Source organism: Copadichromis virginalis, linkage group LG17 (assembly GCF_057382275.1).
Source record: "Copadichromis virginalis isolate Kocher_CV1m ecotype Utaka linkage group LG17, C_Virginalis_male_GT1.1, whole genome shotgun sequence".
Lineage (NCBI taxonomy): Eukaryota > Metazoa > Chordata > Actinopteri > Cichliformes > Cichlidae > Copadichromis > Copadichromis virginalis.
In genome coordinates this window covers 12280484-12292460 of record NC_140634.1, presented here as the reverse complement: position 1 = coordinate 12292460, position 11977 = coordinate 12280484, and positions in this window count along the sequence as shown.

Sequence of the window (11977 nt, the reverse complement as noted above, 5' to 3'; positions counted from 1 at the left end):
CTTAGCATAAATATTAAGCAACCTAACTAATAGGGTTCCAACTCCCAGCAACAACAAAAATAAATAAATAAAAAATAGGGAACCACCCCTCACGCTCCACCTCATGATGCTTAATCGACGTAATCAACCTTAATTTGATGCAGTGTGAAAAAAATGCACAGAAATCAATTATTTTTCAAGAAATATTAAATAGATTCAACATCTTTCTTCAACAGAATTGCAGACTGCACAGATGGTACCTTCCCAAAGGAAAAAGTACTATAGCTTACTAGGGTATATATATTAGACTTAATAGTTACTATATACAGTAATGGACTTCTATTCATTTTGCATCAAATTAAAACTTTGGGTGTCAGATAATTATTTATTAAAAGCTAGACATTTTAAATGAGAATAAGAAAGAAAAGTATGTCTTTGTGCCCCCTTTTCCCTGTTAATGCCCTATCGGCCCCCCTGGCTAAACTTTGCTAGATCTGCCCCTGCACAGTTACCAGCGTCAGCTATGTAGAAAAAGATCCTGGTGTAGAAAGTAATATTAAATAAATTCTAACAACAGCTGATCAAGCTTAAACGTGCTTCTGTTGTTCAGTCGCTGGTTTCCTCTTTCTGGTGCAAAGTGGGCCAAAAGCAAACTAGAGACACGGACTCGCGACAGAAAAGCCGATCAGCTGATCGTTAAGCAGTTTCATGATTGAAGTAGCAGCAAGAAGAGGCAGTCTCTTGTTAAGCTTAACGCAGGAATGCTTTACAAACATTCAGAGATGGACTTACACACTTGCTTTACTTCTCTCGGGATAACTTTGTCGGAGATGAAATGCCGGGTTGCTAGCGAAGCTCCAAATGCTATCCAGACCACCACAGGTCCCGCATGCCACAGCCGTGCTAACGTTCTGAGGTGAGTTACGGCGTGTTGCAAGTTTTGTGAGGTGCTTTCGTGATATTTAATGGATCGGATTACATTTTTTATTTTTCTCCGCTATCCGATCCAGTAATTTAGGTCAGTATCGGACCGATACCGATACGTAATATCGGATCGGTCCATCTCTAACCGTGACCCTCATTTGGATGTTTTAATGTGGCTTAAAGTCCTGTCTTTATCTAAATCAGCTGTGTCTAATTAGAAACCTGTTATTTTAAAAATGTTTTTAAAATCATACACCCATTTATATCACCACATACAAGTTTGAACCCAGATTAAATCTACACTGTTGTGTACAATGCGCTTGTCCTTGCCCTTAAGTGTGATAGTGAAGAACAACTAAGAGGAAATGGCTTGAAATAGTATTTTCCATGGCAAACAGAGAGGCAACAACACTGACTGCAGTTTAAATGCTAAATTACACACCTCATGACTCGCTAATGGAGGACTTTGTGTGACCATTTAATCGGCAATGAACTGACAAACACATGCACGAAGACACGGTCTGACACATGCTAGTTTGCACGCACATGCATGCAAAGATAACTTCAATTGCAATTTCGCAGAGCAATATATCAATTAGGCAGACAAACACAGGCTCAGTGAGTGTCAGCTGAAATAGATTTTCCTGAGCTCCAATCCATTACCAATAACTGTGTGAATAAAAATGCTGCTGTTGTGAAAGCACTCCGTTGTACGATGTAGAGCTGATGATTTTAAACCATTAGTATTAATTGTAAGGCACACTTTAATTATGAGCGAATGCAGTCAAGAAGCTTTTTCTTGTGCAATTTATTGATTAAAAAGAATAAAGCTGAGTCTAAGTGGCAATCTCAAGGGCTGTAAAATGAAGCCAGAATGAAGTGTTAGAAACTGCAAGTTCTAGACTGGCCACTTAAGGGTTGCTCATAGGCTCTTATGATCAGCTGTAATATTTGCAGCCTGATTCAAAAAACACTTGGAGGTTATAGGGATAGTTTCCCTCTTGGGTGAGTATATTTTTTCATGACTGACCAATTTATTAGTAACATTTATCGTTAGAGACTTGGCTTTTTTTAATTGATAGTTCACTAGCAGGGACCACTTCCTTGGTAACGATGGGCGATGAGGGATGAGGAAGTGCGAATAGTGCTGTGGCTTGGGGAAGGCCTTGAAGGGGACTGGCGACGGCTCTTGGGCCGGGAAGAACCCCATGTACTAATGAGAAATAAAGGGAGGAAAGGAAGAGAGGAGAGGACAGGAGAAGAGAGGAAAGAAAAAGGGGGGGCAGGGTGGGGCATGAAAATGAGAACAGCAGGTATTGGAGAAGGAGGTTTTTTATAGCCTGAGGCCGGAGGGGGCGTGAAGGAGGAGTGGTCTCGCTCCTGAAATTCAGATGATATCTCCACATGGCCTGACTTAGATAGTTGTAGCTGATTAGTATGCTAGGTCTTGCCTTCATTAATTCAAGTCGCTAAACTTGAAAGAACAAGAAGTTTATGTTTCAGTTTTACTGAGTGAAGACCTCATTACTTATCACTTATTACAAAGTAACACGCTACTGTAATTACAGCGTATTACTTTTTTCAGTAATGTACTAATGTAATGTGTTACTTTAGTTACAGTAATTACACTAATTACAATTATGTCGTTATTTGTGTTACAAAGGTTTTTTTAATCTATCTGTACACCGGGAAAGAAAGGTTGAGGGACCTGGTGGAGCGGTGGAACAATGGTAAAGTGCAAACTGCATCCAGGGAGAAACAACTGCATTATATACTGCTAACATGCTAAAACTATGCATGCTGAACCCAGCCCAGCAGCCAGAGCTTGAACTTCAACTGTTAACAAAGATAGTGTTGAGCAGCCATGATTGTAGTCTCTGTTCCTACCCTTTTCTGGTAGGATACTTTAAAGCGGTGATGACAGTCTGTAAAACTGTTACTGCTTTGCAATCTGGCAGATGACAATATAAACACACACATAATTTCCCCTTAAATATAATCTGTGTTTATGTCATATAAACACTGACAACTGCAGTCAAAGACTGACAACAGGTGTTGTCACAGTGCATATGTTCGTCTTTTGAAAACAATTCATGGTTTACCCTTGTACAATGAGCCCTTGAAGCCTCATGCCAGAAACCTCGTCATATTTTAAGAGGATGTTTTTGCACTGACATTATTTCATTGAAATTGCTATAATCTGTGTATTGGTTTATGGAGGTGAGGTAAAACATTTTCTTCCTCCAGGATTTGCCAGGGCTTTGTAGGATTTGTCAGTTTTCACCTCTTTAGCTGGTCGTGATGGGCCCCAGTACACAATAAAAATGTATGCCACCTGAGTTGGAGCTAGATAATCACCAAGCCTCAGGACACCAAATTGTTTTCTACCTCTTTCTTTTTTTGGTTTTGAGTATCACAATAAATATTACACTGAAAAGAAGAAATACAAGGTCTGACAGGGAGTTTGCTATTATTAAAAACATTCTGCCGAATGCCTGATACACCATATGTGCTCTGACAGTAAACAGAGAATCCCTTTTCCTTCATGTAATATGAGACCTTGGCTTTTGTTATTACACATACCATGCCTCAGGAACAGCTGTGGCCTGTAACTACAACACGGTGATCTGTTGGGGACATTATAACCAGCGAAAACACTTCGAGGCTGCAGTCTGCAAGTGCACAGTCTTAAAGTACATCTCCAGAGGGGCCTGTGGTCAGTCTTGACTGCAGTTGTCAGTGTTTATATGACAGAAGCACGGATTATATTTAAGTACAAATTATGTGTGTGTTTATATCGTCATCTGCCAGGTTGCAGAGCAGTAACAGTTTCACAGACTGTTTGATTTTAATCTTTGGGTCAAACTTTATTTCTACTTGCACAAAGAATGAGTTCACTGTTATGGAGAGAGAGTGAGCGAGAGAGAAAGAAAGAAAGAGAGAACACGCGTGCGTACAAAGAGGAATGGAGTTATCAGTTGTGAGAGTGATTAAAATGGACTTTTTCACATGGCACCATTGACATTTTAATTAGTGTTGAGGAGATTTGCGGTGAGTGCAGTGTCCAAGTCAACAAACAGCGGTGTGCAGCCAACAGGAGCCAATTCAGAGCTTAAGTGAAGCTTTGTTGAGCACAGACAAAAGATTTTTTGGGTGTCAGGCTAACAAGTTGTAATAATAAAAACAGTTAAAAAAAAAATCAACAACAGAGGGCGTGCAAGAGTTCATACTTGAAATCTTTTCTTTGTGAACTTTGTGGAGTGCACATGGAAAACATCAGTTTGACAGGAAGCAAGTGGAACATTTTTCAACAGATGTCTTTTTTTAAACCAATATCTGTATTAACAAGAAGGCCAAAAACACACACACACACACACACACACAGCTCAGTGACTTATCCATCAGTGTCTCCATGTCAGATGAAAGCAGTGACTGAGGCCACCCAGGAAGAGTGATTTTGATTGTGAACCTGCATGTTGTTCCACACGTAGCCTCTTCACAGCTCATTATGACCTGTCATGACTGACTTGCAGACAGTGTCTAAAAACAATCACTATAGCAGTGCTCTCTCTTCCTTTGCACAAAATACTGTGAGTTTTCTGCTAAGGGTCATTTAGCAGAATCTGGAAAAGTCTACTGCTTTGTTTGGGTTCGATATGCTCACAGTAATCTGTGAGTGAATAATAAAAACTGGCTTCACAATTATTCCTGAATAACCCATTTATAATTCGAGTACTTACAGTTTACAGTAACGCCACAAAAAACATCCTTCGTTTAGCAAGCTATGACTTTTCATTAAACAAGCATTCCTGTCATGGTACCTTATGTGGCGAAACAAATAGGTCTTAGAATTTCTGGAGAAAGTCCTCTTTACTATTAGCGTAACTTAACCCAAAACAGAAAGCAATCATAATCCAGAGCTAAGCCTGGGTTCTTTGTATCCTTAACAGCAGTGGCGGGCCTTTCGTGCCCTGGGCGAACACCTCTTATTGCAACCCCCTCACCCCCCACCCCCACATATAAAACATATTAAGGATTGTACATTAAGATAAATATTTTACTGTAAAAACTGTTGTTTGAACTAGAGATGGACCGATCCGATATTACGTATCGGTATCGGTCCAATACTGACCTAAATTACTGGATCGGATATCGGAGAGAAATAAAATATGTAATCCCATCCGAAGTATCACAAAATCACCTCACAAAAGGTGCTACTTGGTGTAACCCAGCTCGGCGCATCGGAGCAGTATGTGTCACGTGATAGCGGCTGTTGTCTGCGAGACCTCTCAGTGGTCTGTTGGAGCATTTGGAGCCTCGCTACATGCTTCCTAACCGCGGCATTTCATCTCGGAGAAAACTATCCCAGAGAAGTAAAGCAAGTGTGTAAGTTCATCCCTGAATGTTTGCATAGTATTTCCACGTTAAGCTTAACAACTGATATATTGAGCCACAGCTGGACTGGCCATCGGAGTTCCATATTGAGGTGAAAAGGAAGCGATTTGTCCCGTACTTCAGCTAGAATAAAAAAAAAATAGACACTCAGCTTGAGTTATTCTCTCTTTGCTGCGCAGTTGCATCTACCGTATTTCCCGGACTACAAAGCGCACCTGAATATTAGCCGCACAAGCTAAAATCAGGGGAAAATCCTGTTTTGTACATACATTAGCCGCACCTGACTAAAAGCCGCAGGTGTTTCAATGTTGACTTATCATATGTAAGAGAATATGCACAAAGGGAATTGTCAGGAAAGAGATGGCTGTTTGGAGACACACCCCTTTTATTAATATTTTGAAAAACAAGTTATGGGTACATATTTGCACATGTAGTACATAACAGTAACCTACAGCACACCAGAAAAATAGATTCGGACTACCTTTTAGGCTCACGTGCAGTGACACGGCTTTAACAAGAAGAAAAGTCAGTCATTCACCATCTTTCTCTTCTTCCTGCGCACTGAAACCACCAAAGTCCTCTCCTCCAGTGTCGGATACAAACAGGCTCAGGATGGCTTCGTCATCCACTCTCCGCTTCTCTCCTTCGTTGTCACTTTCAAAACCAAATAAATCCTCGTTGTCAGTGTCAGAGTCGAACACCCTCAGAAGGGCCGTGGCGGTGTCCTCCTCTCCATCATGCAGCAGTCCAGCCCTTCAAAATCCGTTGGTGATCGTGGATGTTTTCGCACTTTTCCACGCTGTCAGAATCCACCGGTGGAGTTGGGCATAACTTGCTTTTCGCAAGTTTATCGCCGCTCGTCATCCACGCCTCCCGCTGAATGCGTAGCGCTACTTTGAAGTTTGTTTTTCGCGCTACTTCGTACGGCACTACGTTGCCTGGCGGACGGACATGTGACTAACATACCACTCTTGAACCCCGATCCTTCCGCCAGGCAACGTAGTGCCGTACAACAGCGGAACACACAAAACAAATCGTCTTACGATATCACAAAAATCATGGAAAATCCATAGAAAAGCCGCACCTGACTAAAAGCCGCAGGGTTCAAAGCTTGTGCAAAAAGTAGCGGCTTATAGCCCGACAATTACGGTACTTCTCTCATTCACTCCCCCTTCCTCTCCTGTTATTACTTCAAACATGAAACTGATCAATGATTAGCTGATCGGCTTTTCTGCCGCAAGTCCCGTCTTTCTTGTTTGTTTATTGACCACTTTGTGCTAGAAAGAGGAGACCAGCGGATAAACAACAGCAGCACGTTTAAGCGTGATCAGCTGTTGTTAGAATGTATTTAATATTACTTTCTAGTATCAGCTGAGGTTTGCTGGAGCCACGGCTGTAAAAGCTGCTGGTCATGATATCCGTTTGGATATGTGGTGAGAGGAAAACGTGAAGATGAAACCAGGAGATGTCCTTAATAAATCATCAGAGCTGAGCAGGTGATGGAGAAACAGGTTTACCTTTTAGGTGACATGAATGGGTTGAAGGGAAGTTATGAACTGTTTCTGAGAGACAAATAACACCAGGATCCTTTTCTACATAGCTGACGGCTGGTAACTGTGCAGGGGCGGCTCTAGCAAAGTTTTGTCGGGGGCCAGGTTGGGCATTAACAGGGTGAGGGGGGCACAAATAAATATTTTTCTTTGTTATGCCATTTAAAAACTTTGAATAAGTAATTATCTCAATTTTACAACAAAAGTGGTCATCTGATTAAATGTATAGAAATCCATTATTGTATATAGTAAATAATAAGTGTAATATACCCTAGTAAGCTTTAGTACGTTTTCCTTTGGGAAGGTACCATCTGTGCAGTCTGCAATTCTGTTGAAGAAAGATGTTGAATCTATTTAATTATTGTAGAAAAATAATTGACTTTTGTGCATTTGTTTTACACTTGCATTAAATTAAAGTTAATTACATCGATTAAGGGCTGGGGGGTGGTTTCCTAATATTTTTGCTGGGAGTTGGCAACCCTATTAGTTAGGTAGGTAAGTACTCTTTAAAATACCAGAATAGGGAGGATGGTGTAGGTTTAAATTTATTAGATTGATCAGTGTTGCTGAACTTGAAAATGTTTTGGGTGGAGTGTATTTTTTGCATACAGGTATAACAGAATAGCTTCAGTCTCTTGTTTTTTAAAACTTGAGTATGAACTTATACAAAATGCAGCAAGATATTTATATCCAAAATTTATGATATCGGAATCGGTATCGGACATTAAAAAGTGGTATCATGCCATCTCTAGTTTGAACCATACTGAATTTAGCCAGATAAACACACACACACACACACACACACACACACACACACACACACACACATATATATATAAAGAGAGTATGCATAGTATGCAGACAGCTTACAAACAGCCATCATAATTCGTCATACAATGAGAACAGGACAAATCAACAACTGACAATGACTAATTAATATTGTGCCGAAGACAGTCGAAAAGATTTAGTAAGCTACATCAGTGTCTACTGTTTCCTATCATAGCCAAGTGACTAAAAAATGTAAAGTTTTCACTATCCCTACTAATTAATGTTATCTTGTTGTATCTCTGTTGTGGCCAGTGCTATCCTCCATGCTCTTACATGCTGGGGCAGCAGGTTGAGGGTCACAGATGCCAACAGACTAAATAAACTGATCCACAAGGCCAGTAATGTTGTGGGGATGGAGCTGGCCTCTGTTAGGGTGGTGTCTGAGAGGCAGATGTTGTCCAAGATAAGGGACAATCATGGATAATACCTCCCATCCACTCCATGACATACTGGCTGGTCACAGGAGCACGTTCAGTGAGAGACTGAGATTACCAAAAAGCACCACTGAACGACACAGGAAATCATTCCTGCCCGTGGCCATCTCCCTGTACAACTCCTCCATCTAACACACTGTAAACACTGCAATAGTTACACCCTTTTTACACACGCTCTTCTCTACTCTGTAATATTCTTATAAATTTTCTTGATATTTATTTATAATCATCTCTGTTGATCCTTGATATTTAGAACTGAGCGATCTGTATATATTAGTGCTATTTCTTAAATGTGTAACATCTGTAACATAATGTATTGTTTGGAGTTTAGTCTTTTACTGTTACTATTTTTTACATTTACTTCTTGGAGCAACTGTAACCCACATAATTTCCTTAGGGATTAATAAAGTATTCTGATTCTGATTGTTTCAGGATGACAGGCCATTATCCAATCACACATCTGCTTACCTGTATCTTTTGCACCTGATGGCTTTGAATGCTTCTTGTCCATCTTCCATTGGTTTTAATTTTGCAGTCCAGTATGAACAATCATCCCCCAACTCGACGATCACCACAACATAACCTAACAGACCTACACCTTAGCTCACAGATTCGCTTTTTCTAGGGTTTATTTCTGGGATTTCGCACAACCCAGGAACAAATCATGAATACAAAATGGGCTTGGATTCACAACATTATGAATGAAATGTGCCCCCCTCCCCTTTCGAGAGGTTGTGTGAGAGACTTTAAATCATCAAACTTTAAATTATAAATTTTAAATTGTTATTGATCCCTTTATCCCTGGTCCTAAAGTGTATATTTATTTTCTTACTCTTCTTATATTTATTGTTTGTTTACTTGCACTGCTGTAACTGGAGCCTCGTCGTCTCGTCTCTCTATATACTGGACTGTATATAGTGGAGATGACAATAAAGTTTACTTTGACACAGCAGCAAGCAGGTGCACTGAGGGCTCTTGTGCTCACTTTTTGTGTATAGAATTTTGAAAAAACATCAGTGCAGATTATAACTCTGTATTATAATGTCTGGTGTTTTCTTGTTTGTTGGTTTGTTTTTATTTTGTTTTGCAAGTTGGTTTTTAGATGCTGCTCCAGCCAGAGAATCCTCCGCCGGCCTGCCCTATCTTCCCTGTGCCGCAAGCAGCAGGTTCACTTCGCAAACGGAGGGCGCCCTAATTTCAGGCAAATGGGTGTAAGAACACTGATCGGTGGCTATGCCATCCCAAAATGAGCTGGCATGATGTCAGGGCAGCATGAGTACGGGCAACTTTTTTTTGCCAGTCTTTGTAACTCCTGGAATAGACTTTTTTGGTCTTTGAAGCTGCTAGAGACCAAAGCAATCACAAAGTGGCTTTTTGAACAGCAAACTCCTTGCAACCTGTCCCACCAAGCAACAACCATCACCTTCCAGCAACCACTTGCCAACTGGTCTATTTTTTTCACAGTTGCAAGGAGGTTGCTGTCATGTTTTTATTCTAGTTATAGATCCTTGTCCATTTCCCTTATCCTACAACCATTTTCTTCCACTTATTTAAGTCAGCTTTTTCCTGGTAGTTCATGCCCGCCCCTTCAATGGCTCTGCGAGCCACCAGGGGTCACCATACCATGCAAACCACTAGTTTAATTGGAAGACTTGTTGAACCTTAGGAATACATCAAAGCGTTTGGTTTCTGATTGGCTGACTTTGCTCCTTTAGTCCTTTGGTTTTGCTTCTTTTGTTTTCAGAATATTTATATATTCAAATTCACAGAAGGATGAAGTAAATACTTTGCTTCAAAATTGTTTCAAAACAATCCAAACCAAAAAAGATTTTTTTTAAAGAACTTCTACATTTAAAAGGAGAGCATTTTTGCACAGATATTCAAGGTTGCCTCACAATCTGTCCCAACATCTTTGTTCATCCCCTTATTTTTCTTGTATTGTCATTATAAGGCTTAATGTTCAGCATGTTTACACAAGCTGAATTGGGACTTCTTTTGTCTTACTCGATCATCAAAATTAATTAAATCAGTCTCACATCTATGTTATGCGGTATTAGGCAATATTTCCACTGGGAGCACGTTGTTTTGAAGAGATATGCATCCTCTGTGTTTTCACAGTGGATGTGTCAGTCACACTTTCCCCTGATTCACAAAAAACTGAAGTGAAAGAATTTCATTAAGTTCATATTGGGTTATTTACACATCCTTTAAAAACTGAGGCATGATTCTACGAACAATTCATGTAAATTTTGTAGGCCCGAATGTGGAAAGTAATACATTTGCAAGCACTGATATTTTTAATCGAATTGTAGAGCACAGTAAACAACCCAAATTAAAATGAAATGATGATATCATAGGACGGCTAGCTGTACTCCGTTACTGCATTAGATTTACCCATCAGATTTAATGTCTCTCCAAATGACAGATGCATTTCTTTAGTATTTAGTATTTATTTATTTATTGTCATTGTCAAGAACAATGAAATTGCGTTTGGGGCTTCCATACAACCCAAAAAAAAGAAGAAAATAATAAATACCCCTTAAAACCCAAGTGTACATATTTAACCCAGTGTGACTCCAATGCAATAAGACAATCCTTAGCAATAATGTTCGTAGAAATTCAGACAAAGACCTGAGAAACATGACAAAATACAACAATGTAACCCATTCAATATTATTGTACTGTGAGATATGATATCAGATATGATAGTTATCTATTTAAGAAAGAGGGGGGGGGGGGGGCAGGAGGGGGAAGAGAATAAAGATATGATGCACCAATGCAGACCAGTTCATTGCTATTAAGAAGTTGGATATGGTTATTGTCCGTGAGAGGGGGGCAGAGAGTTCAGGAGCCTCACAGCCTGTGGATACAGGCTGTTGGCCAGTCTGGATGTTCTGGCCTGTATAGACCTGTACCTTCTCCCTGAGGGCAGCAGATGGAAAATGTGGCGCGCAGGGTGATGTTGGTCCCGCAGGATACTGTGCACCCTCCTCAGACAGCGAGTGGGGAAGATATTACTGATCTCTGGCAGACTTGTTCCAATAATTCTGCCAGCTTCTTTCACCACCCGCTGGAGTGCTTGCTGATCGGCCTTGGTGCAGCTGGGGAACCACACTAGAAATCCATACGTCAGAACGCTGCTGATGGCACAGTTGTAGAAGTTCAACATCAGAGATCTGGGAATGTGTGCGCTCCGCAGTCTCCTCAGGTAGTAGAGGCGCTGTTGGGCCTTCCGTACAACTGAGGTGATATGGTTGCCCCAGGACAGGTCCTCGGTCACAGTTACCCCCAAGAATTTAAAACTGCTCACCCTCTCCACCGCCTCACTGCCAATGAAGAGAGGCAGATGGTTGTTATGACCCCTCTTCCGGAAATCTACAATGATCTCCTTGGTCTTTTTGGTGTTTAAGACCAAGTTATTGTCGTGGCACCATGACTCTAGTTGTTGCACCTCTGTCCTATAGTTTGTCTCATCATTGTTGGATATAAGTCCGAGCACTGTAGTGTCATCTGCAAACTTAACAATGAGATATGCAATTATCCTTCACCAACTGTCCTCTACAGAACTGATGAGAACAAAGTCGACAGCTTATGAAGGGCTAGGTCGTCCTTCCTCAAAGGGGTGACTAGATCATTGGGGTTGAGGAGAAGCCTGTGTGGGATAATTTACTGAGATTAAGACATTTTACCAAGGCTATTCCCTGCCACCTGATGTGCTTTATGAGGATCTATATCTAGCTGCCTAGGCTGCTCTTGACCTTTGGAGCCATTAATGTGATGGGAAACACACCCTCATGCATTAAACACACCATTAAAAAAAACCTGACTGTTGTCTACATACCAAGCTGTTACCTAAAATAACTCACT